Below are 27,973 nucleotides of genomic sequence, written 5' to 3' on the forward strand. Positions count from 1 at the left end.
ATTAAAAAGGACTGTCATTTCCAGGATTGCTTTCACAGTATGAATATACAACTATACACAAAATCAAGCAGCTCACTGAGCTTCTTACACAGAGTTCTCAAAGATGGAGCAAGAAGAGGAACAAAAGAAATAAAGCTCTTCTCATTTTCACAAAGGGACAACGTGTGGTGCCACATGAGCACCTTCCTGCATTGCACAGCTGCAGCTCCCTCTTGAACACAGCAGGAATAAGCAGGGAGATTGTGGGAGAAGCAGGCCTTCTCGCCTTGAAATACTGCCTTAAAACCTCATATTTGGATTTGGCCAGCTGTATGAGATAGGAAGCCACCATCTCGGAAGCAGATAACACCTGCCAGTCGAATCAAACCACCCGCAGGATTGGATGGGAGTGAAGCCCAGCGCTGTAGCCCCAGCTTCAGCTACCCCCAGCACCCACACAGTTCTTGATTCTCTTCCCACATCAGGAGTCCCATTGTTACCCAGCAAGGGAGACTCCAAAACACAAGCTCTCCTCTGGAAAAGAAAAAGTGGCAGAAGTTTTTTAATTTGCAGGATAGTCTTTTCCTCAATACGTAACATTGCGAAATCCAGTTTCATGCTTTTGCGATTAGTAACTCACTTGCAGTTCTTGTTCCTAAAATTACATCGGAAAGACTTCAGGACGCTATGCATAAACATGCATATTAGAACATAGAGGCTGTTCCCAAAAAGGTACCAAAAAAATCCATTTTTTCTCCAATCCAGAAACTTTGACATCACATGTATGCATAAGAGATTAAGTGAAATGCCAAAAGTAACAGTTTCAATTGGATTTCATTACTGTGTGATGAGGTTGTTCTCTGTTATTTTTGGTACAGCTCTTAATGAGCCGAGCAACCATGCCAGTCTAATAAGGATTTGCTTAAGATCTTTCTTTAATTTTTAAAATACAGTTCTAAATAAATCACAGTTCATTCTGAGTGAGTAACTTAAAAGGCTCGGTTACAGAGCAGAATTTTCGGTTTGTGTTCATGTTCACGTCAATAAGAGGGTTATGTTGGTGACCTCCTTAACATTCCCTTTTTTTCCCTTTTCTTTTTTTCCTCTTCTTTTTAACTCTGGATTTCTGTGAAGCATGAACTCTTCTTTTAATGGTCTGGAACTAGAAGTTTCATGGGGTGGAGTTAAGAAAATGGGAGAGAGGAAAAATAATTTCACACTTAATACCTGATAGGGTGGGTCATTTTTGCAGAACGGAATATAATTTTTTCTAATTTCTTCACTGAATAAAATACATTTGTCCCATGTTCCTTACACCTCATTCAGACATGAATGTCTCTTTTCTTCACGCACTCTGGAGAAAGATGTCTTCACTTTGGAAAAGAAGGAGATTTTCTGAGCATGAAATTGCTTAACAAAAATGGCATATTTCATAACTTAAATGAAAAATCAAAAAGACCTCTCCATGTCTCTGCATGAATTCTTTGTCTAAATGAGTGCCACATGTCATGGCTTCTAATGGAGAAAGGAGAATCTTTCTTTCTGAGTCTCACATATGGTACACAGTCTAAATCAGATGGAGATAAAAACGCAAGCAAACTGCACAGTTTTGTAATGTGGGCTCTTAGGATACTAATGCTGCCTGTTTATCAGAAAAAGCAATTAAAAGAAAAAAAGCAGGAAATATTGAATTTAAGACAACTAGACCCACTCTTTCCCAGTGAGATTATTAGTGCTAGAAAGTAGTCTCATTAAAGCATCACTGAATTTCTACTCCAAATGTTTTTCCATGTGCTGCAAGGGATAGGCATTGTGAAACTTGAAAATATGTAAAGAATTTCTTTTCAATGCCTCAGAAATCTTGTCATTCTCAAGGTTCTGGTAGAGCTTTTGGTGCAATGGTGTTACTCTGTAACTGGAGGCCTTGGATGCAGGATCTCAAGTGTAAAAGACAGCAGGATTAGGACACAAGTCTCCCTGCTTACCTTCTTAAACAGATTCTTCACAGAGTCCTGAGTTCTAATGAGCCTAAAGCCCTTGTTTAAAAATGCAAAATGTTAGTAAAAGGGAAAATTTCGAGGGGGGTTTTAATCAGTGTGAGCAAGACTATAAAACTAAGAACATATCACCCTAATATTGTTGTAAGCAATGACATTAACATATGTTTTTCTAAAATAAAATTCATTTTGATAATCCTTCAGAGCTAATCATACAAAAAAAACCCCAAACAACAACAAAATCCATAGCATAATTACCTCTTGTTTAATAAATTACTTTTTCTACTTATCCTGCCTTTCAGTCTTCCAGGAATAGCTTGGCATATGCTTGGGTGTCTGTTGTAAATGGAGATTAATACAGCTTATGTTTTAAAGGAGTTTAATAAAGCCCAGAACAAATTAAACCAGAAGTAGCACAACAAAAATCCTATTAATAGGCTACACCAGGGACCTTAAAAGGCACATAGCTTTGGTGTATTCCAAGTATCATCTTGCACAGTACCTTGAACAGGATGTGGGTTGAGAAGGTTTCACAATGTGTCTGGTTCTCAGTAAACCAGTTGTTAACTTTTTGGTTAGTTTTCACTGAAACTGTCAAATGATCATTGTTCCAATTTGATTTCTAGAGCACTTTATTCCCGTATTAGATGTGTATTTCAGGGCACACAAAGACTGAGTTTTGTTTAATCTACCTTTACATAGTCAGTTAGTAGGTTTAATTATTCTAATAATAACTCTCACAGGTAGGAAATATTTCAGCCCCGGTGCTACCTATATCCTCTTGGACCACCCAAAATAACCTCTTTAACCATGAAAATGCAGTATTATTTTCAAGTTAGTAATTTTTTATTTTGGGAGTCAAAGAATAGAGTAGGATGTAGGATCATTGTCATGTTCATTTTAATTCTCTATTAATATTTTGAGCACTTCATTGAATTTGAGAGGAGGAATAACTAGATGAATCAAAATGCTGAGCTAGTTAGCTTCTTGGTTTGCACTTTCAAAAAGCTGAATACATTTGTTACAATTTAATTAAAGTTCAAAACAACAAAAGATAGAAAATAAATTTGAATATGAGTAATCATTCACAAATAGGAACAATTGTGTAAAGGAAGGAAAAGACAAATATGTCCTTTAGTTAATTTAGTCATAGTAATAGTAATAGTTAATTTAGGAACTCAGCAAAAAAAAGTATCCCATGCATAACCTGAGCAGTGTTAAGTCAGTTGGCTATTTACACTTAGGTATCTGGGGCTAAATTCACAAATAGGTGTTGCTCTGGTGACTCTTCCTTTTGCCTTAGCTAAGGCAAGCAATAAATCCACTGTAACAACAAGTCTCAGTTAGCTGCCTTGTATCGCTCCCTCCATGAGCAGGAAAACGGGCATCAAGGAGCAAGGTTCACAGGGACACACATGGACACAACATGGGTAAAGAAAGAAAGGAGCATGTCTGCCAACCTGCCACTCTCCTCAACCTAAAAGCACTGAACTAGACACCTCTGGGAAACCGGTCTCTGATCTCCTAGACTAGGCACCTAAGGTTTTTGTCCACATGTTCATGTTCTGGTTTCAGCTGGGATAGAGTCCATTTTATTCATAGTAGCTGGTACAGTGCCACCTTTTTTGGATTCAGGGTGAGAATAATGTTGATAATACACTGACGCTTTGCTTGCTGCTAAGCAGTGCTTACCCTAAGTCGAGGACTTTTCAGTTTCTCAGGCTCTGCCAAGGAGCAGGTGCACAAGAAGCCGAGAGGGAGCACAGCCAGGACAGCTGACCCAGACTGGCCAAAGCGATATTCCATACCAAAGAACATTATGCCCGGTGTATAAACTGGGGGGAGTTGGCTGGGGCAAGGGGGTGATCTGTGGTTGGGATCAGGCTGGGCATCAGAGAGCAGGTGGTGAGCAATTGTTTTTATCTTAACCCATGAGATTTTGGATCTTTTCAATTCTCCTCCCCATCCACAGGGAAAAGGCAGAGAGTGAGTAAGTGGCTATGTGGCACTTAGTTGCTGTCTGGGGTTAAGCCACAATAGTGCACAATAGGCTTACTATTTCTCTTGAATCACAGTTGGAAGAAACATCAGCACAGTCCATTTAACATACAAGAACTTAAGCAGCAGGGTCTCTTCTTGCATGCTAAGATCCATCCTAACTTAAACCATGATATTCTTCACACCTCTTGAAGTTGGGACACTGAACAGTCCAGCATACAAAATAGACAAGGGTTAGTGAGAAAGAAAAAGCAAGTCAGTGTGTTACCTGTGACTGGAGAGCAAGGGCAATCTTGCTGAGAGAGGAAAGTTGTGGATGATGGCCAGAGAAACTTATGTAACACAAATTTGTATCCTATTAAGTTTGTACACACAGAAATATGCATACTTACCTGTTCTTAAACTTCACCTCCCCCCTTGGAGGCTCTTCTCAACTCTCTTTTGAACTCTAGGGAGTTTTCCACCCTCTGATATCTCGTGCTCTTAGTACCCTTCCCTCAGCCTCTCTGGACTTTGCTCTCTCCCTCTCATCATTGTTGCTGTTTGAATGAGATGGACAAGCCACTCATTCCAGGTTGTCCCCTTCTTTCTTCCACACCCATGGTCCCCTTGCCTGAAGTGGGGTATCCAGCTCAGTCATTCTCCAACCCAGCTCTTCATAACACTATAACACACAACTACGGACCAACTGTGAGGTATTAGAGAGCGTATACTAAATTTCTTTGCTTGTTAGGTCAAACTTTTATCCAAATACCACGGTCAGCAAGAACACTATTCCTGGAAATCATTCTTGATGGGAAATGAAAGACCGTGTTCTGCCGTGATTTCTTCTTTCAACGAAAAAAACTATAGCATGATAGAGAAAAGGTTGGAAGAGATGTCAAAAGATTATTTGAAATTATTTTAAAAAAACCAAAACTTTTCTTCTCAACACAAGATGGAATCAATTTCATTTCAGCTAATCCTGATAGGATGTGTGTGCAACCTATTCTTACACGTCTTCAGTATAGCAATACTGCAGCCTTCCTCAATGTTTTCCTTAAGACTTCAGTTATCTTTACAACTGGGAAGTTACAGTTTATTCTTTTCCCCTCCTTGCTACCTTTTATGTGTTTAAATACTGTCATTGTACTCCCCAGTCTCATTTTCCAGATAAACAAACTCAGTTTTTCCAGTCTTTCCCATATCTCAGATTTCCTAGCCTAGTCAGGATCCTTCTCAACTGTTTTGTATCTTTCTTGGCATACAGTACCCAAAATGGTCACAACTCTCCAGCTGAGGCCTTGAGAGGGGAAAGATGGAGTGGAGGAACTACTTCAAATAGGCCCACCAAAACTCATTGCAAATGAAGTACGGGTCTTGGTGAGTGAAGCTGGCACAATCACAATAAGATTTCCAAAAGCTCTTAGTATTTGCTCATCTCTGGTTTTTTCCAATAATGGTAGAAGATTCAGCACTTTTTGAAAAGCAGAGCCTTCAAAGACATGTGAGCAGCACTATGTAGAATCAAACTGTCATTTGCAATGAATATCCCCGAGTAAGGAATGGCCAAAGGCTGATGTCAGCTTTTATATCTGATACTACTAATCATTGAATGCACTCCTATAATTTTTAGTTGGAGGATGAATTGAAGTCTCAGTTATGCAAAAAAGTGTATACGCCACCTAAGCCATATTTCTGCATAGTATCATGGGGTCCCTCTGCAATTTGGTTAGTTGCTGTTGTGTACAAAACCACATGACTTTACAAAGGTGGGAGGGAAGACAGCAGAAATTTGGGGGTTCCCAGAAGCTATAAAACCTTTTTATTTTGGATATTGTTTTAGATAAAAATATTTATCATAGGAAAAAAAGCTATTTTCTCTTTGTCTAACACTTTCCAAAATGGAATAAAACCTTAAAATGAGCTAAAAGTTTTTATACCATGGTATTCTACAAAGTTTTAAATTATAGGTTCCTGAATTCTTCCATCCCTAAACAGTAGCCAAATATAATAATGTAGGCAATATAATGCCAGTTTAGCAGGTTTGGAAATAATGTTGTTGCATTTCTTAATACAGAGCACTTTCACATGCTCTCTTCTGTGTGACTTTCAAGAATGGTGATGTGGCAAGGTATAGTTGGCAAGGTACAGTCCATGACAACAGTTAATTAGTAAATAAATGATCCCAGGTCCATTTCCTTTGAGTTCCAGTTGTAATAGCCCAGTATTAAGGTTTAAGCAGGTTTAAGCTCCAAGCTGACGAATTCTAATGGTTATAAATGAAATGTTGCTTTGCTTTGATATATCCTTTAATTTCTTCCCTTGACAAGCAATGGATTCAGGATCCAGGTAAAGTTCTGGTCTATTAGCACAGTGACTCTGAACTGTAGCAATAGCTAGTAATCATCTTGAGATAGTAAAAATATGTACAAGTTTACAACCTAATTTAGAGAACAAACTAAAGCTGTTTATTCATAGATCTTCATAAAGAGCCAAGACTGTCCCCCTGAACCAGGCTGTATTAAACCTACATAGGGAAGGCTCCTGCACATCCTGATCCTAACATCAAGCACAAGGAAAAAAACAGTAGTAGCTCACACAGACAACACACCATATGGTCATTTCTAGCAGGAATTAAAGCTTTCCTCTTCAACTTTGCCTTAGGAAGAGTAGGAGCACTCAAATGACAAGTTACAAATTGGATCCAATTTGGAAGTTGCTGCATTTTAGAAACAGCCAAGGGAGATCCCTTAATGCAACAGTAGGGGAGAATTCATCAGGCACAATTCACTAGACACTGACACCATTTCTTTAAGCCTGCACTGATGGTGAATGTATGTTGTCATCTCACTGAGTGCATATAAACTCAGGAAGAAAGGCTCACCTGACAGTCTGGGATCAGAAGTCTCAGGCTCCACTGTCTGCTTGACTTGGCCAAGCCATCAACACTCACCTCGCCCAGCAGGACCCATCTCTCCCTCTCTCTCCAACTCCCTCCATTCTCTGTTGGGGGATTACCTTTGGTACCATGCTGATACAAAACTATCTTGGGTACAATGCTGACACAAGCCATCTGTTTTATTAACTTTAAGATCAAAATCTCCTGCAATGTATAAATGAAGTAAGTAGCTATTGGCTTTTTTAAATTGCTAAGCACGCTATTTAGGTCAACTGAACTTCACCACAGAATCTAGGTCAAGATTTTCACATGCTGAGGGAATTCATATGTCTCTTTCCTTGTTTCTCCTGTCTCTAATAAAGAAAAAATTTATGCTTCGGCCTTAGGATACTTCTGTTGAAGTCAACAGCAGCAAGGTACAAATGCCTTAAAGAGGAGACTCTTGTGTGTTGCCTGAACCATGTGTTTGTTCAGATCCATATGCTGAACTTTCCTACCACCTTCTAAATAAGCAGAACTTAATAACTGGGAGATCAAATTATCTGCTGCTCTACATCAGCAAACATCAAGGAACTCAGTGAAGATTCACTCCCACTTTGGATTTGACTGAAAACACTGAAAAGTCTGGAAGTTGCCTGAAGAATAAGATCCCCTATGCTCATACACAGAACTTCTACTGTGTCAATGGGAAAGCCTGGGAGAGTATAAATATTTTACACACATGCTGGTATACCCTGTGTCTGAAGAAGAAAATGTTTGTTTAATTTAAAGTAAATGCATGTAGGGGGTCACATCCTCAAGCTGACTACACTGGCTTCTCTGCCAGAACCATGTCATCTTCTGATGCTGAAAGACTGCACAACTCTTTGAATGCTAGAATCCACAGAGAAGCTTGAGGATATTATAAGTTTCATAATATAAAAATCATTACCATGTAATATTAGAAAATATATGACAGACAACAGCATAGACACTTCCATAGTCTGCTTAACATGAAATAGAAACTCATGACCATATAGTCATATTCCTACACTTCTCTGAAAAGGACAGGGATCTCTTTCTAGGATAGGAAGGAAATTTAATACTCAATAATTTTTTTCCATAAAAGAAGATGTATGTAGAGTAAATTTTTTTATTAGAAAGCCATTTAGATAATCTTCTGACTCTCATCAACTACTACTCTTCTGAAAAATGTTAAAAATCCACCTGTTCCTATGTTTTCTGCTAGCACTGCTGAACATCTCATAACATATATAGTGACAGCATGTTTCCCCCTCTTATAGTAAGGTCAGCTGACTAAATGTGCTGTTTCTTTAAAGTACATTTTCTCATTTTTAGGGGGCAATTTCATTGAAAAGGTTGTTTTATAAGCCACAGTTTCTTAAAAAACACTTGAAAAAATAAAGTCTTAGCCAAACTACTCTAAAGTTCATTGTACCAAAAGTCAGACCAGCTACTTCACAAGACCTGTTTTAAATCTCCAGTGGTCAAAATTTCTTTCTCTTGACCTGATTTCAAATATATAATGAAATACATAATGGGAAATACATAATGTTATTTTGCTGCAGCCCTGCTTCATCTGTATGAAAAGCAGGTACAACAAAGCAAATTCAGAAAGACTGTCAATAATTATTTCCAGCATAGTTTCAAGAACTGGCTCACTTTGGTTTGAACTTTCACCCATTCTTAATCTCCAAGTACAGAAAATATGCAAAGGATGCACTGTTTTAAGATTAAAAAAGGTGTCTGAGTCTGATCTCTTCCCTGTCTGTAGACATGGGTTTTGCAGTGGAAGCTCCTGCTTCAAGACTAGCAGCTGTTTGACTTCTTCAGAAAAATGGTCATGATCTGAATCATGTCACTTAAGCTGTACGTAGTGAAAGAAAATGCAAAAAATGAAATTAATGCAAAAATGAAGTTAATCCCTAATACCAAATATTTACAATTAAAACACAGATTTTAGTTCTGCTTTCTATCTGTTTTGCTTTAAGTCATAAGATATTGATATACCTCTCTCTGAAGAGTCCACTACTGACAATTCCCATTGCTTATATAGGTACTTCAGACAATCATCGAGTCCCTTTGTTATGAAAATAAATTAATCCCTGCCCCTCATTGGTTACAAAACTGTTTCTGTCATGTTGTTTTTGTCTGAAACCATCCAGTTTATCTTCAGCCCTCTTGAGTCATGAATACTAGAACTGGACACAACATTGCTACATCAGTGCTCCTCCACCAAACACAGAGGTAATGAATATATGAATGGTTCCCATTCATATACCACCATTCACATACTTTGTTTCATCTCATGTAGAAAAACATTAAAATGAGAGTCCATGAACACTAAAAAACCAACTTCTTCAAATTTTCTTTCTGCCCAAGATAGACCACTCAGCCTCTGCCTTTCTGCAAGAGTGACATATCTTTCTTGACACATGACCTCAAATACAGCTACAATAAAAAAATATGACCTATGTTTACAATTCACCATTCCCATCTTATTTTTTTGTGTCATCCACAGTTATTATTAGCACCAAATTCATAGAGCTCTTTGCAAACCATTGATGAAACTGTTAACGTTAATGAACTTCCATGTGAACTTGTCATGCAATGATTTCCCATTTTAAGTTATATCTGAGGCCTATGACTTAATGAAGTACTCATGTTTCACATATGGCACATATAGTTTTGAATCAGTCTATCTTATTAATAATCACTATGCCATGTGATTCCATGTGAAATGGCTTGCACAAGTCTAATCACATTCCATAAACATGTATTAATTCCACTAACCTTTATTCAGGATCAAAGAAAGAAAGTTATAGACAAACTGAATTACATTTATTAGCAAGTAATAGCTTCACAAAGACTGACACCTACTTTCCATCCCAGGGAATTCCCATTCCGGAGTCTAAGTTCACGATTCAGGTCAGCTTTTGGATTTACATTCTCGCTGTCAGGCTAGAGTCATTAGCTTTGACCAAGGAAGGGATGCCTCTACCATTCAGTGTCTATCCTACTAGCTAATTCATTTTCATATCAACTAATTTTTCAAACTTCCAGGAGGTGGTTGATATGGCTGAAGAAGCCTAATGTAATTTTATACAAAAGGTGTAAGAAACAGGTAAAATAACTTTACTCAATTTAAAATTTTTTATAATCTTGCTGGCAAAGGTGAGTCAAGTGTAAATGAGAGAAAAGATGAGGAAGTCTCAAAATGCAGATTGTCACCATGGGTTGGATTTATAGCCAGACTCTATTTACAATGTTCACACTATATTTTGTCCCACTCTGTGCTGCTTTTTGCCAAATTTATTGAAGTAGTGCTATAGTGATTTACTCTCCAGACAGCAGCACTTCATGGAATAATACTCGGATAGTAAAAAAATTTACTTCAGTGAGCTGTGTAACAAGAGAAACTTGGGCAAATGTAGTTTGCCTGCTTCTCATCTGGGCAATACAGAATCACACAATCGAGCCTGGAAAACCATACCAGTGAACTTATCCACTTTTCTATGTATCACAATATCATTGATGCAAACTGTGTAATGAGTTCTGCTGAAGTCGGGGAGGAAACTCATTCTCTGGCATCTTCTGTGTTGCATCTTTGGAGCATAGCTATTTTCGCAGCACATGTTGCTGCACTGTTTCAGGAAGATTCAGCCAGCAATGCCATAGCAGTGTAGGGGCAAACCTGTGTGAGGAGGTGTGACATTGAATTCCTCAGCATCGCAGCAGGAGGTACCATTTGTGCAAGGAATCAGGGAGTAGTAGCATGTCCTACACAGCTGGCCACCGTCCTTCCTACCTCAGCATACTGGTAACCATCACAGGTACAGCAGCCACACTCTAAGGGACCAGCCCAGCACAAAGTAGTCTTAGGCCTGGAAATGTTTAGCATCGAATTTTCCCTCTCCTCTTCAAACTGCATGATGAGCAGATCAGCCAGACCCTGGGAGCTGACATGGTATGCACATTTATTCAATCTCCCCTGTATGCCTTACTTCCCAAGTCCCTACACCCTACCTCCAAGAAATGTTTTTGTTAACAGGATCAATTAAGACATTCGGGTACTAAAGTCACTCAGCAATTTGGTTGTCTTGCTGATGCATTCCAGCTCTCAACAACACTAAAAGAAATACGTGAAAAAATATGACTTCAAAATATGTACCTTTAGTCCCTGAAATAAATAAAACATGGTAGATAAAGTCTAGTAGAAAAGAAAAAATCAGAAGCACAGTGAGGTACCAAGTAACTAATGGAACACTGAACTCCTTTCAGATGGATTACAGAACTTTGGAAAAGAGGAGAGAGATGTAGTCATACAGGCAATCCAGAAGAGTTAGGCTCCACACCCAGGACTGGAAGTGTCTGTCACCTATGGGTCATGCATGAGTGCACCTATCAACAGAGACTAGTAAGAACTAAGGAGAAAGCCAATTTTTTTGTGTGATTTTTAAAGTTAAAAAGGCATACAGAGGTTGTGACCAGACTGAAGTTTTATGGGGACAGATCTAGTTTATCAGCCTGGTATATTACAGTTTACCCCTAATTTCTGTCACAGTGCTGCATTAAAAATCATGTGCTATGCATACAGTAGGATTACAATTCACAATGCTTGATTTCATCCTTCATATATAAATCCAAGTTGTTTCATGGACAATATGCTGAATTTGGAACAGTGCTAGTCAAAATATACAGGGTTCCTGGGTAAATGTTCAAAAAGTGGTAAGAATTTACCCTGCCAGGTCCTTGAAGCTAACCGTGTTACCAGTTTCAGCTGCCTCCACAGTCCCCCTGATCTCGATACTCCTGCTGGGGGATAATGGGGGCCTGACCTTTAGATTCTCCAGTTTACACATCTGCAGCAGCAACTACAACTAACAACCATGTGGGTTTACTGAGACGGTATTTGAACATGGAAAAGAACAGCCTGTGGGAAGGAGGTCCAGAATTGATCCCACCGTGACCTAATTCTGAAATTACCCCAAGCAGAATAAAAGTCTAACTTCCAAAGTCCTGATGTAATGGCTAAATTATCATTTAAACACAAAACTCCTTCTCTGCAGGTACAAATTATTGGCCTCAGAGTGTACTTCTAAAAGTTTAGCATCCATTAATTTCACGTGCACAGTTAAGAGCTCTGAAACATGCTGGCCTCTCTCCACCTTTTGAAAAATGGTTACTGAGCACCTGAACATTACTTAGAGTTTTAAGGCATGAAGGATGAAAAAGAAGTGTGGATAAAACTAGGCAAGATTTCAGTTTTGCAGTCAGAAATTAATTCTCTTTTTCAGTGTTCAAGAAGCCTTGACAGTACCCTGTGAGCACACACCTATTTAAGAGCAAGATATCCTCCAGAATGGAAAAAATAGATGAATTAACAAGTCCATATCATATCTACCTTTGATGCCCAGGCTCTGAAAATTGCCTGTGTCCAGTGATCATCTGCCCATGGTTGATCCTGGCAGTGGCCAGTAAGAAGGGAGGAGAAGGGAAGAGCCATTACTCCCAGTTTTTCACACAGACACAGTTTTTCACACAGTTCCAGCACACTGCAACTTCTGAGACAAGGCTGCTGCAGGGAGGGACAAGACACCCCTGGAGATGTGGTTGGTACCAGCTAGGCAAGCCGAGCAGATGCCCCAGTTGTAGACAGCCCAGAAAGCCCCCGTAGGATGGCGACACCACAGCAAAGTTTCCCTGGGCAGCCCAGAGGGTGATGGCACTGATCAGGAGGCTGCCAGGGCAGAAATAAGGAGGTTTAGGCACCTTTTATTGCCAGACCCATGGGAACTGCCCTGGGCTCCTGCCTCCTGCCTCCCTCACCACCATCTTGGCAGCCCCTTCTGTGCTGTCAAGCACAAGCAAACCTTCCATTAGTCAGAGGAAAAACATCCAGAAGTGCTTGCTATGGATTTATTCAGTATAGCTTTTAACCATATTTTGAAATGGGAGATCAATGGCGCTGTATATATACCATTATTTTTTTATATGGAACAGATTCATTTTCACACTTGGCATGCAGTTAAACATTAGAGTCATGAAGAAGCACAGTTTCTAAAGGCCAGCACATTTCATGCTAGGAGCGCACTACACAGTTACCCCCTAATTACATGTAATATAGACCTCAGCAAGGCAGATATGGCATGTGATAGTTTGATTAAAGTGAACACATTGGCCAATAAACAAAATGCCTAAAACTGTAAATATTACCTAAGCTAAGCACGTGGGGAAAAAAAAAAAAAAGAAAAGAAATGCGGAAAACAGATCTGACGAGTCCTTGAAAAATGTTTCAGCTTCTCATGGCTTGAAATAATTTTCTCATGTTGGGACTGTTATTTGCTCTAAAGTGATTCTTATGTGAGGGCAAATTCACTGTAACCTTTCCCACATGCCTGCTCTGCAGCATGTACGTGGCTTAAAGAGAAACTTCCACACTCTGGAAAGCTCACCAGCACACAAACAAATTAACTGCAAATTTCCTTCACCTTCTTCATCCTTCTTTTCATTATTCCCCTCACAGGTGCTAATTAACTGCACTAACTGTGTCCAAAATCAAGCTGCTTTCTCTTGCAAGTGTATTTTGTCCCCACAGCTGAACTTTCACAGACAACTGCAGGAACAGGGGCTGCATTTCACTCATAGGGATACATTTCCATAGTGAGAGAGACCCTTGCTTCTCTGCTCTTATTCCACTGAGTTAGGCACGATCCAGTTGCATCCCAATGTTGTATGGCTCTGTAAACCCAGGACTGAGCCAAGTCAAGTCTGCCGTTTAAGCGCTGCCATACCTGACCAGCCTGGGGTACAGCAAAGCAGGTTCACAACTCTTATGCTGAACACAGCCTAAGCATAAGCATAAAGGATTTCTCAAGGTCCTGACCTACAAGGGGCACTGGAGCTGCATGCTTCGTTGACATGTTGGAGTCCATTCCCTGAGGAGTCCTCAGCCTGCCCCTGCACTGAGGCCCATGGGGGATCAGTTGTGCCATATTCATTCACTCATTCCTATACAGTCCAGGACAACTTCCTGCCACAGATGTACACAGAAGATACATTACCCCAGCAACCCACAATACTGTTTAATTTCACTTTTGCATAAAGTGTGCAAGGTGATACAGAAATGCTCTGTTTGTCCTCACCCTAAGGACTCACACCGCAGGCTGAGACAATCTGGTAGTGTGGTCTGGATGTTCCAGGGCTTGTGGGAATCTTCTGAAATATCTTTTCTTCTACTCTGAATTTATTATTCCCAACATAATCAGACTTTTTCATTCTTGTCCTCATCCTCCGTTCCCCTGCACCTAAAGCAGCTCCTTCCTTCTGGCTTCCAAGAGCTCTCCCGTCCAAGCTATATTTTATCAGAGGAGTCTCAGTTTTGGCACATTTTCTTTTGGGCTCAGCTGGCTGATGTCTTCTCATCCCATGCATTCCTCAGGTCAAAGGTATACCCCAAAATGTACTCACTCCCTCTTACCCAAGGGAAGCAATGGAAATTGTCAGATTTGAGGACAGCAGCTGGATCAGTGAAGACGGCCAAGACTGTAGAGTCCACATGATTAATTTCAGGGAGGTACTTACTAAAATCATGTTAGCTTAAAAAAAAAAAAAAAAAGGCAGAGGGGAGTTCAAAATTTGGGCTGAGGTTCATTACAGTTGCTATTTTTATTGAAGTAGTTTGCCCATCCCTGGTGGATTTGTGTTATCACAATCTATGCTGGCAACAGCCTGTAATGTCAGAAGCACAGAATTATGATTTCACTGCAGCACTAAACCAGGGGAGAATCTGAATCATGAAGGAGCAAGATCTGATGGGAAAACAAATAGTTTAAGAACTCACAAATACAGTTTTCATGAAGCAACTTCTTTTTCCTGAAATGCTCCTCCCCACTTCAAGCCCAGTTCTAGTATCACATCCCAGGGCCACCTCTTTTGTACCCTTAGCCTTGGAAGAGGGGGCTGAGGATGAATCGCTCTGGGGACAACAAAACAGGTAGCAGAAAGGGATTAAGTTTTACTCTCAGTCTTCAGACAACTGCATTGTAATCTTTTCATTTTAACGAGTGAAAAAATGTCATTAAATCCAATCTTCCAAGATTCCCGTTGTCAAATCTCACCTCTGGTGAAGTCTTTTATCACCTGTGAAATAAATAGCAAACCTTCCATAAATGAATTTACACTTAAGCAGCATGGATGAAAGCTGTACAAGGCAGCAGAAAACTTCTGGAAAATGTATGTCTCCTGCAATCAGTTTTCCATGAAGGAGGATCTCCTGAGGCAGCAGAAGCAAAATTGAAAGTCCTGGGTATTGCTGGAAATAGGGATTTTATTTCAGCATTCAAGAAATTGGTTTGCACTAGAGGAAACAAAACTTCTATGTAATCTGATGATGATGATGCATAAATTATCTGTGCCTTACAGACCATTAAAAAACCAAAAAAAATCCTCCTGACTTCTTTTGGTTGATTTCACTGTTTCTGGTGCTGCAAACACAAGTGTCAATTTACATGAAGCGGAAAAGCTGTTTAGTGGTCAGGAAACCTGTCTTTTCTAGTGAACAGGGAATGCAACTCTCAGACACAAATAGCCCACCAAAAAGAAATAAGAAACTTCATGATTTATTATTCTGATTTACAAGCATGACAGTTGTTACCTTTTGTAAAAAATATTACCATTACGTCTTTGCAGCAACCTATAAACACCAAAAAACAAAAAGCAAGGTTTTGCTGTCTTGTAACAGCAAAGTAAATTAAAGAGTAGATTGAAAGAAAAAGCCCAAAATACCTATTATTCTGTAGGTAGCTGTAGGTAGGTGCTATGTTCACATTACGTCTGAGTGACCTTCTTACCACAGCCAACCTCAGAACAGCTCCTCTTGAACTGACACTTGTGTGTCGTCACAAACTATCAGGTCCTGCCACTAAACCACAGACTGCCTTGAAGAAGTTTTAACCAGTACAGTGCTTAAAGCAGCAAGGCCAGACAGCAGCTTATGGCAGCTACAGCATAGCTGAGCCACAGTTTGCAACAATGAGAAATCTTGGGCCTGCACCAGGGCCTTCTCAAGCAGAGCACAGCTTAACCTAAAAGTAACAGGGATGCCTCTAAACTAACGCAAATTGAAAAAAATCAGGAAATCCTATGGTACAGTACCAAAGAGTTCAAAGACTTCCACAGGCAGCTGTCAGGAATACTCGAGATGAGAAGCCTTGGGTCAGAGAGCTGAAGTGGGTGAATTCTCTCCTAGTTTTATTTTTCTACCATTTTTCCTCAATAGGATACAGAGAAATTCTTTAGCACCACAGAACACAGTCATGTATGTACTGCAGAGTGGCTATTTTTTTAATAAATATTCCAAGAAACCTTGTGTTAACATCTTTAGGATTATGAAATAGCAATATAAAAGACAAATGTATACTTTTAATGTTACATATGCCATCAGCATCTTGGTGTACTAGAAGAATTTTATCTTGAAATAATGAAAAGCGAACATAAATAACAATAAAAAATCCAGTTTTGATTTCTTGATAGTTACCATCCACTGTGTAAAGGTACATAACACAATCATGAACAAAGCAGTAAAACAGATACCATGCACCACACATTTTCATTTACAATATTCACAAATTTCTTCTAAACTAACAGCAAATGTAATTTGTCAGATTCATATGTCTCCAATATTGTGCAAAAAAGCAAAGCATTTTCATAGATGAAGCAGACATAGAGTGGGCGAGGTCTCCTGCTAAAAAATCTGAGGGACAAAATGTAAAAGTTTAGGCCCAGAGTGGGCACTCACTTCATTGAGATTCCATTTCATGGCTTATTGTAAATCTACCTAAAGCAGCTGCTGAGTACAAAAGTAAGTTGATGTATCAGACAAGCTTTAGTGTCCAAGATGGCTGGAAGAAACTTTTTTTAATACAGGTCTAGTTTGCGTTACATCAACAGTTGTTACTTACCAAATCCCAGATAATATTATTTGTGAACATGTCAGAGCTACTATAATAACACAAACATTTAGATTGCATTGGAAATACACTAAACACACAATAAACTGCTCCAAGTACAAAAACAATGTGGGCAGTTTTCTGGCTGTATCAAAACTGACATGAAAATAAGGAACTGAACTACAGCAACAACAATAACAACAAAAAGCAGCAACAAATCTAGTTAAAACAGCTGCACAGCAAATATTTTAATAATGTAAAATCATTGAGTACATTAACGCATCCACTCCCCTCTTAATGTTTCCTGTCACATAACGGTTAATTCTCACAAAACTACAGGAGTCATCTGCAGAACTCGGTTACAAAGCCATTCCCATTGAAATGCATGAATAGAGCCTGACTTGCTAACAGCGAGGCAAGCTAATAACAGGGTAATGGAGAAGGTGCTAATAACTCTCATCTCATAGGAGTTGCTATGTCTTTCTATTCAAATTATATTTCATATCTATGTGGCAGGAAGAAGATAAGTGGCTTCGTTGCCCCTGGCTGATCGAGGAACCAGGTGTTTCTGACAACAGCAGAATCCTTTTGTCCTCATAACATTTCATATCTCTTGCTTCAATATCTAGTTTCTCACTAAACATTTGCCTGCACTCTCTCCCAATGGTGCAGAGCAGTATGATTCCTCACAACAGCAGATATAAATGTGCCGAGGATTAGCGCTATTACTGCTGGGTATAACTTTCCCAAACTCTGCTATCCTCTGTCCTCTTAAAGAAAAGTCAAAGCCTACTGGTTTCTTGAGAGGCTCTATATTAGCCTTCCTTGATGCAATTCAGCTACGGGAAGGTAAAAACAAGTTTCTCACCACAGAGACAACTGAAGTCAGAACAGTGGGGCTCTCTTTGAGGAGACAGTTTGGGCTTAACACAAAATTAGAATAAGGACTTAAAAAAGGTTAAGAGAGAGAATGAAGATTGGACTGCATTACTACACTAGTTCTCAAGATGAAGACACTAATAGCTATACCATTAGAATAGAAAGGGGAGAAGAAAAAGGCTGGTTATATTTTTTAAAAAAGGAAATGTGATAAAAGGCACACCCACAAGAGGCAGAAAAAACAAAAAGCTTGTTTCTTTCAATGAACATATAGTCAAGGATAATCATGATTCTTTGACTGACTCTTGACTGCACACTGCCTTTGTTATCTCCTCCTGCTCTTGCAGAGGTTTTTCTCTTCCCTTTCTCAGCAGCTGCTGCTACAGGCAAAATCAGCGACTCCTTCACCATTTGCGGGAAATTATGATGCTAGACATCACTCCATTCACAAATTGTGGCTCCACAATGACTACAACGATGTGAAGCCTGAGCTGCCCAACTGGTTCTAGTTTACATCAGGTAAGTGGATTTGCGCTGGTGCCAATGGGAACAGCACCTGATCCAGAGAGCCAAGCCATAAACAGGTGGGAAGAAGTCTGAAGAGAGTTCATCACCAGGGATATGAGAAAAGTGCGCGTGAAAGCATTTTAGTCAGCAGTCAACTCTAATTTTTTATTTTTTTTTTAACCACAACGGGTTTATCCAAGAGCCCTGCAGACTTTAATCTGGGTACATTACGCAACCGTGTCTACTACAGCATTAAAAGGCAGGTGTATTCAGAGACGCACACACAGAGATCATTCACAATCTCTGAATCACAAAGATATTTCTGCTGGCTCTTTGCTCTGCCACCTGTACACTCATCGTTAAGTCAGAGAACAGACCCATCAGTCGATTGTACAAGTTCAGAAAATCAAAGCCAGGCAGACGATGGCGTGGGAGGCTGAGCATGAATTGTTGCAGCGTTCTGACTAACACTTCGGCAGGGAAGCGCGCAGGAAGCTGTGCGGAGCCAGGAAGGACACTGCCCCGGTGCTTCCTTTCTGCCACTTCAAAAATATCGACTAACAGACCTCTTCTTAAAAAAAAAAAAAAAAAGTGCTTTGGACAGAACCTGACATTAGCTCTTGGCCTTTGCCTCATATTATCTTGCTGAAAAATAGAAGGAAAGTACTGCAAGCAGTTAATAGCTTCTCTTAAACAGGATGCTGAGGATAGTGATTACAAGGCACTATGTAGAAACAACTTTGAAACATCCAAGCTCTAGGCATGAATACAGTTTGTACAAGTCCTTGTTACTGTTTTATGAGCACAGAACACACTGTTTTCTTTCACTTACTCCCTTCCTAGTCACTCTTCATGTACTCTCTCTCCACATATTTTTTTAAAAGGGAATGTTGAACAACAACGACAACAACAAAGTCTTTTACTGATTACGCCATACACAGTTATTCGTATTGCCTTTAGTTTGGAGTTCACAGGGGCTGTGTTATCACAAAGTCAGTCATGCTGAACTCTAGGCTTGAGACAGAGCTACCAAAATGATCTGTGACCTTGAGTGAGGCACTTGATCTCCCAGTGCTTTGATTAGTCATGTCATAAACCTGGGTAGAAAAGAGCACCCCAATGAAATACAGATGGTTCCTAAGAGATGAAGCTATCTTCTGTAAATTACAAACGTAGGGGCTTACACATAAAAGGATCTCATATTTTCTTTCCTCATTATGGTAGGTGCTTTGCTTAAATCCTGCACAGCTTCACATCTATCCTAGTAGTATCAGAATATTGAGCTTATACACAAAGGTGTATCTAATTCACAGTTGAAAAGTAGCCCTGATAAAATTCAGCTTTATGCAAAGTGCTCTCATAAGCCTTACTGACCATTCAGCATAAGCCACTGCAAGCAGGACTTATAGTAGCAGGAAGCTTGAACTTAAGAAATGGCAGCTCTGTAATTGCTCTGTGTTTTAAAATTGATAGGTTTGACCTTTTCCATTTATCTTCTGTGGTCATTAATCAGCTCTGAGGTGAAAGCCAAACTTGCAGCATGTTATGTCCTTTCACTATTCACTTTTAGTTAAAATTCTAATCTTGTACTTTGTTTAATATTCCACACTGAAAGTGGGGTGAGATGGTCCCCAGGAGCTCAACAATCCATGCACAGCAAACCAAGTGCAAGGCATTCATTGTTAAATTAACAAAAGTGCACACCAAGTTATATCGTCTTTTAAGGCTGTAAAGGGATTTCACTCCTACTGACCAGCTAACTCCAGTAAAATCTTTAGGATTTTTAAACACTACTCCAGCCACTGTATTCCCTGCAAAATTTCAGACAGAAAACCTCAAAATCTTTCTTCATAAATTCTTGAATCACGGGCTCTTTGATCAACATCAACTGTACCATTCAAGGATTTTTGTAAATCCTGAGTGCCTTGGGAAATGCAATATACATGTAGCAAAAAGGCTACCTAATGGCCATATGGAATGCAGTTTATTCTTGCCCACTTGGAAGTAACGTAGAAATGCCTGTATGAAATATCTCCAGGGGCCCTGGCGCAAGACAGATGAAAATTCAGGAAATGGGTAGAGAGAAGAACAGAAAAGCAGCTTTGAATGTTAACTGCCATTCACATCAGTGGGACTTTTATTCAAAAATGAGGACAGAAAGAGATTATCATCTTTATATAAAGAGCAAAGCTCTGACATGATTTATCTATTATGCAGATAATATCTATACCTATCATGCAGATATTATACCTATCTGCATGATAGGTGTAATCAGCCCTCAGCTGATGTAAGTTGCACTATCTGCAGGGCTGCACACAGAAAAAATCTAAGCAGACTTTTGGAACCTGAATAATATACAAAGTCTCAGTGTATTACCTTCATATATATTTTTCAATCCAAAGCTACCTAAAAGAATGAGCATTAAAAAAGTTTGATGTTGATTAACCAGGTCTGACTGTAATTAAATTTATGAATAGAGAGAAAAATGCAAAATTTTATTAACTGCGGAAGGAATGTTAGGTCCTTAACTGCCCAGCAAGTTTGTGAAGACAAAGGAGATCAGTTTACAAGGGTTAAGTAAACATAATATTTTATATTGCAGTTCAAATGAATCCAATTTCAACAAGACTGTGTAAGAGTCTAAAAATTGGTTTACCAGATTGAACATTTTTATGAACATTAAAACCCATTACATTGCTCTGAAGTACAGCTACCGAACAGCCAGAGCCACATAAAGAAACCATTTGTTTCTTAGCCCTATGGCAGAATTGCTTGTAGCCTCCTTGCTATTCATGTCTGGTGGGTTCCCTGTATTTATTTTTACATGCCTACATGTTGTGCATTTTGTACTCCTTTAAGTTTCCAAGGCCATGTCAAAACAAAATGCGTTCCTGAGTGGTTCAGCATAGAAACAGCCCTACCAGACATTAACGTAATAACTTGATGCTTACTGCAAATCTGAGAAAAGTAACCAGTGGTTGTGAAACACAAATTTCTGGTAAGGGAAGCAGGCAGTACATGAACACAGTGCTCTGAAAAGTGCTGGTTTAGCAGTAGTTGACCTTAAGGCCCTTTATTTATCTGTAGTAAAGACATGCATTTATAACCTCTGTTTAGCTAATCACTGACTCTGATGAGGCTGCAAACAAAGCTGCCAATTAGCACTAATTATGATAGCAATATTTTATTCAGATTAACGAGTCTGAACCACTGAACTCCCTTAGAGAGGAAAAGTCTTTTTAAGCACTTTTCAAAAGACTTTCAAACGCCATAGAATTAGTCCACAAATATTATGTGTGTATCCAATGAAGACAGCTCACCATTTGAGGGAAAATCAGTATCAGATAATGGAGAAACTGTTATACAGCATGACACAAGCAGAGTGGACCCCGTGAGCTTCCCGTAGCATTCAGAACAGTTCCCCCATCGAACCACAACCACCACTTCATAACATACCACTCCTTAGGAGCCATGAAAATCAAACAGCCCTCATCTTGCAGTTGATCATTTCTGATCTGCTGGTATTATGCATTAAAGCATTATCAGTTGTCTTGGTCTTACTTGGGCCATGCTTGTATTGTCGCCAGCACACAATAGCTGAGGCAAACCACTCACTCTGGTGAGACCAATGGGCAAAAGGCTGCCCAGAGGTACACACCAGAGGTGAGTCCAACATCATGGAAGAAATTATCTTGGGCATTTTGAGCTGTAGCTTTTTGTGGTCGAATTACAGGGCAGATAAACCTTTAATGTACCTCACAAGCAAGGCATACTAGGCTTGGCGCGTGAAGAAAATTGAGGAAATGAAAAGATGTGGGTTATACCGCACAATATGCCACACTGGCTCGGGTCCTGCTGCCCCAGCAGCAGCTCTCACCGTGGCTGCCAGGGCCACACCTAGTGCAGTACAGGGATCTCTTGAGATGCACTCTGAGAGAAATTCAATGTCACCACGAGCAGTTCCGCACACCACGAAGGAGCCATGTTTTTATTGCACCTGAAACACAACACTTGACTTCTCAGGATGTGTTAGTAGCAGATTTGTCAGGTGAGCCAAAAGGTATTCTCCCTTGGGCAGGCCAGCAGAAATGAATGTCCGGTTTGTCTCAACCAGGCAGGACTCGCTCTTGCAGCTCTTGCACTGAAAGGACACATTATGAGAAGTGAATTAACACACTGGCATCTCTATTAGCTATGTTAAAACCACCCAGAGCACAGACAGGATTGCCCACACCATGTATCCAGAAAGTGAAATGCATGGGTTTGTTTTGTGATGAGATGTGGCTCTTCCTTACTCTCCTCAAGAGAGTCACTGGAACAGGTTGCTGATGGGCAGGCTGCCTACCTGCATGGCAAGAGCAGGGCTGGGAAAGGGTCCAAAATCCAAAGAGGAGCTAGGGAGTAACCCAGTGACTGAAGGTCTGGTTTGACCAGGAAAAGCACAGTCTTCCCAGTAAAGACAACAATGAGTTGCAATAGGAGTGGGTGGGTAGGGTGGGGCAAGAGAAGGCTTGAGAGAATTGAGCCCAAATGACTCCCACACTCCAGAGAGCTGGAGACTGGCAGCCATTCTTTCTGGAAAGCAGCATACTGGGGTGTGTGAGTAGCAAAGACATTATTCCTTGTAGAGATGGGTGGGAGCTGCAATATTTGGACTCCAGTTTTCAATACCACCAAGTACAGAACACGTATGAGTCTTAGCATGTGTACCTAACAGACCCATCTCAATTTCCCAAGAGTTGTAAAGTCAAACTTTTAGCAGTGTAAAACATACAATGTAATTTGGAAAACCTGTGCTGCTGCGGGAAGCAAAGAGGCGTGCCTTAGCCTTCATGGAAAAAAAAAGTTGTTTTGGCAAGGGCAATAATTAATGAGCCAGCGGTCGTTTAAGGTGGGCATAAATATTTGCATCTCAGAAACATTTGCCACCTTCTCCACGCTCCCCTTCACTGTCTGTTTTTCCCCTTCTATGAAGCCTCCTCTCTCACACGCTCTTTCCCTCCCCTCCTCTCCCTGCCTGCCTGCCTATCATCTTGCTCTAATTGTTTCCAGATTTGTGTGGGAGGTCAGGGCCCGGGAGTGCTGCTTCATGCCAAGTTTATAAACAGAGCAGTGTTTCCAGATGGCCACTGGCTCCAGCCTGGCTAGCAGGTTGATTGGGACCAGAATAACAACAGGTGGAGAACAGACAATGAATTCCTTGACACTTATTTTACTCCCTCTGCTTTTTTCCCCCCCTTCCCTCCTCCCTGCAGCCACCACGGCTACCACCAGCAGACCTTCAAGCTCTTGAATCTGGGCAGGGAGTCAGGACACGGGGGAGGGAGAGAGTAGGAGGAATGATGAAAGAAAGTGCAAGTGACTTCCTTGACCAAATAAAAGGCAGGGCAGGAAAGGGGACACATGCTGCTACTTCCCTGCCAGCCATTACTGCTGCTGTTAATTAAGGTGTCCTTCAAGCCCTCATGAAAAAGACCCTCTGAGATGAAATAACAGAGAATAAACAAGGTATCTTGGACAAATAGAGAAAATTATAAGATTGATTTAACATTGCTCCATAGGCAACTGCATGCATTCAGCTTTTGTCAAGAAAGCCTGAGCCACTAAGCCCATTGGGAGTGATGACACATCTGCAGTTACTGTGAGCTCTGTACTCTATTTCTCCAGACAGACCTAGTTTCCCCCAGGCTCTGGCTTGCTAACCCCCCTCCCAAGCTCCTGCCCTTCCCAGTCTCCCTTGCCTCTCCAAGCTGATGTCTTCTTTCCACTCTTCACACCAAATTCCCACTTTCCTCATCAGAAGTTGTTTATAGAAATGATGGGAGGAGGGAAAAGAAGTTCAGCAGAGGTGCTTTTCTTTCTATTACCTTGCTCTTCCCAGCACATTTACAGAAGTTATTTGGCACAACTGCATTGCTCCAATGCCTGGGTTTAGAGCAGATCAAAATGAGGCCACCGATGGCACAAAACTGCAGCAGGTCCAGCTTCAGGAGAAGGAGAAAGAGGCATAACTTAAAGCAGACAACTGCCTGGATTTTGGTCCTGCAGTAACATGAAGGCACACTTTATGTGCATACACAGATTATAGACAACTCTACCACCATATTCTTCCTGGAAATTCCCAAAAGGAAGGCATAAGTGCCTAGGCTGCTTCAAGTTCTGGCAAACCTTTTAGGAAGGCATGAACAAAAACATATCAGGGGGAATTTGCAACAGCCAATTTTGGTTCTGTTGCCTGTGATTGCTACCTCCTCTGTCCCCAAAGAGACCGCTGGGATGCAAGAGCTGGATACAGTTTCAGCTGTACACTGAGGGTACTGGGACTGCTCATCCTCTTCACTGAACCTACCAGAGATCCATATGACTGGGAGCTGAACTGCAGGAGGAGAAGATGAGGAAAAGGGAGTGCAAGGGATACTAATGAGGGGTAATAAGGAGTAAGTCAGTCTTACAGATTAACTGCAAATGTTCCTATTTCCCTGCCTAGCCCAATTCTGCACTCCTTAGGCTAAGACAGCAGAACCATTAAGAAGCAAAACCATAAATGATCAAAAAATATTATCATCTCCAGTGAATTAATGACTAATGAGACTAAACTATTAAAACTGCTGGACATGACTCATCAATAGGCTTGACAAACTTGATATATGCAAGAGAAAGAAAAAAAGGCAAAATTTTCTCTCCATTTCCCACTTGTGCTTACACTCTCCAGATGGTTAAATTTAAATTAGGATGCATATCCTAGAAATAAACCCACAGAGAAGTATTAGGATTGCAAAATTAAAAGCTGCTGTCTTTAAAAAAATTATTCTTTAAAAAATAAGTGGCTGCCTTAAACAGAATATTATCCAAAGCTGGTAAGTAACCCAAGACGCTAAAGTAAATTTTTTATTTTGTTTATGTTTGCTGCCCTCCTCACACATAAAGAGAGAAATTCAAAAAATGGTGAAATGGCATACACAGTCTTCTCTGTTCTAATACAATGATTAGTAAACTGACTGAACTGCTCACATGTGTTTTCCTATTCATTATTAATAGCATATTTTCTTATTTGCAGCTTTATATTCAGATCCTTAATGGTTGACATGTACTCTTGGATTGTCTCTAAAATGCCCCAAAAAACAATTTTTTACTCAAGTACCAGTGTGAAGGTGAACTGAAATTTAACAGGACTACAATTTGCTGCTACTCAAAAAGCTCTTATATAAACGGTGTGTGAAAAGCAAGCATGATTTAAAAAGCATTTGCTAATATTTGCAATGCAAAAATTCTCAGATTCTTGCATGTGAATACCTGGAAACAGATTTGGAAGCATTTAAGGGTTTTCATGAATGTCAGCAAATTGTTAACAGGTTTTTATTTTCCTGGTGAAATTTCATGACTAGTCTTAGCTGTCAAATTTTATACTGCGTAAGTTCTACATCTACAAATAAACACAAAAACATATTAAGCCAGTTAAAAAATTTTTGCACTTCCAAAGCTTCTTGTATCTCAGGATCTCAAAAAAGTTTAAACAAACAGTGTGCCTAATCCTAAGGATTGGTTTAAATGAGGTCACTCAGCACCTTTTAAGTAGATGCTTAGGATATTTTGCGAGAGCAAAAGAGAGATCATTTTATGTCAATAGGATAGCTCCAACAATTTGGAGGTTCTCCCAGTTTCAGACTATAAATTCTTTGAGGCAGAGAATGACTTTGACCATATGCTTAGACAGTAGAATCTTGATTTTACTGGGAATTCTGGACATGACTGAGATGCAAGCAGACTAACAAAGAAAGAGAATAGGAATTGCCAAAGACACAGTGTTCACCAACGCAGGATTTAGGCCTGATAAAATGGTAAATTCTTATGTTCATATGACATCCAAAATTCTACTCATGCACAGAGTTTCCATTTATTTCTTGAGCATTATTTGGACTTTAGACTCATCTATTTTCATGTGCCATTAACACTACTGCTTTTGACACAGCACTATGTTTTGTATAATTCATAAACACTAGGCTATGCCTTTCCCATTGCTGCTCCTGTGTTCTACTGAAACCTGTGTACTAGGTTTTTCAAAAAGGAATTCAGTTCATTGGTTGGTTCATAGATGTTTTGCAATATCTCTGTTTCTTCTGAACAGCTTTTTCCAACTCTGAAGTATTAAATCCAAGATAAGTAAACTTGAGAGTTGACTGTGCACTGAATTCAAAGTTTCTGTAGGGAAGGTATTCACCTTATGCAGAACTATGGATACTTATGTGAATCCCGGGTTCTCTTTAAGCAGCTCATCACATGTGGACCACTCTTTGGTGAGAAGGTAAAATGACATTTGTATTTTAAACTGACAAATAACAGTTTTCAATAGGTGGAAAGTCAAAGACAGGCCTAAGAATTAGTAGCCTAAGTGATTCTTTTGAGTTTGTTTGCTTAATGCTGATTTGCAGTGCTGATGTCCACATGAACACAGCATGGTAAGTAGATGTTCTCATTCTGGATATGACTCCTTAAGCCTTTTCACACCCAGACAGCACAGTGGGAAATGCCAGGAAGTCTGGCTTCAGCCACTGGCTCAGATATCAGGTTAAGCTTGAAAAGTCAAGTTCTGGGAATCCACATTGCAGAAGCTTTATATGTAAATGTTAGCAAAAGGATTCATCTCACCTAATTTCCTAAGTCTTAAAGCTAAACATCTACTGGAAGATGCTTAGATTACAGGTGCTTCTTTTATAATCACCAGAGACAGACATCTCTACGGGCATCTTTACTGGAAGGATTTCTCACTTGCACACTGTTCACTGTAGAAGGACTTTGGAAAACTAAGATACCTAGAAACATATTTTTCTCAGATGCTAAAATAGATTCTGCTCTAAGCACGGCAACAGCTTTTTGGACTTTGCCAAAGATTAAGCTCTTCACACAGATGTAGCTTTTGAGATGTACTGGTGCAACAACATTTTCAAATGTGAATGTTTCTGAACGTTCCTGCTGAAGAGACATTACATAAATGCTTCCTCAATTGTAGCTTATTTAGAAATGAAGTGCATACCTTAACTAATATTCCTTAAAAAAAAAAAAATACCAGCCAAGTTTCTCCACACATAACTTTTGAAACACCTCAAACAGGGATGAAGTTATTTTTCCCTTCAAGAAATTGGCAGGATAATGAAAAGGCTTGTGTGGAGGAGGTGAGAAATACCATTTCTAAATGCTGAGAAAACCAACTAAACTATCCACAGTGACAACCCATATTCAGTGACTCTAGATTATTTGTTACGCTAGTCTGAACTGCTGTTCTGAACTAATGATACAGGCAGAGCTGTGACTGAAGGTGTGACAACACGCAAATATTGCCCATATAAGATCCAGGAAATTTTTAATTAAACTGGAATTCATCTTTGTGCAGTTAGAGTCCACTCACAAATATTCAAATAGTTGGGTGCACTCTCCTGAGAATTCAGAGACAAAAAGTATGACTCTGTTAGATGACCACTGCAAGGACTCTGAACGTATACAGACCCCTCATAAAAGCTTTTTTTCCAGGAAGCACCTCACAAATTCAAATAAACACACAAAGGATGAGATAACCAGTCTGGGTGAGGAAGTTAGATTCACTCTGTGGTGTGCCCAGTGGCTGTTACTCTGAAGAGCAGACTGCAGCTTTGGGCATTAAACTATCATATTTCTGTTCTTCTACTAGCCAGAGTCCAAATTCCCTGGGCAAAGAGGCACAATAGCATCTCAGTGGGACACCGCAGTCCAACCCAGATGGTCTGAGAGCTACTCAGTAGTGCAGCAGG

The sequence above is a fragment of the Chiroxiphia lanceolata genome, chromosome 1, assembly GCF_009829145.1.
Source record: "Chiroxiphia lanceolata isolate bChiLan1 chromosome 1, bChiLan1.pri, whole genome shotgun sequence".
NCBI classification, from domain to species: Eukaryota; Metazoa; Chordata; class Aves; order Passeriformes; family Pipridae; genus Chiroxiphia; species Chiroxiphia lanceolata.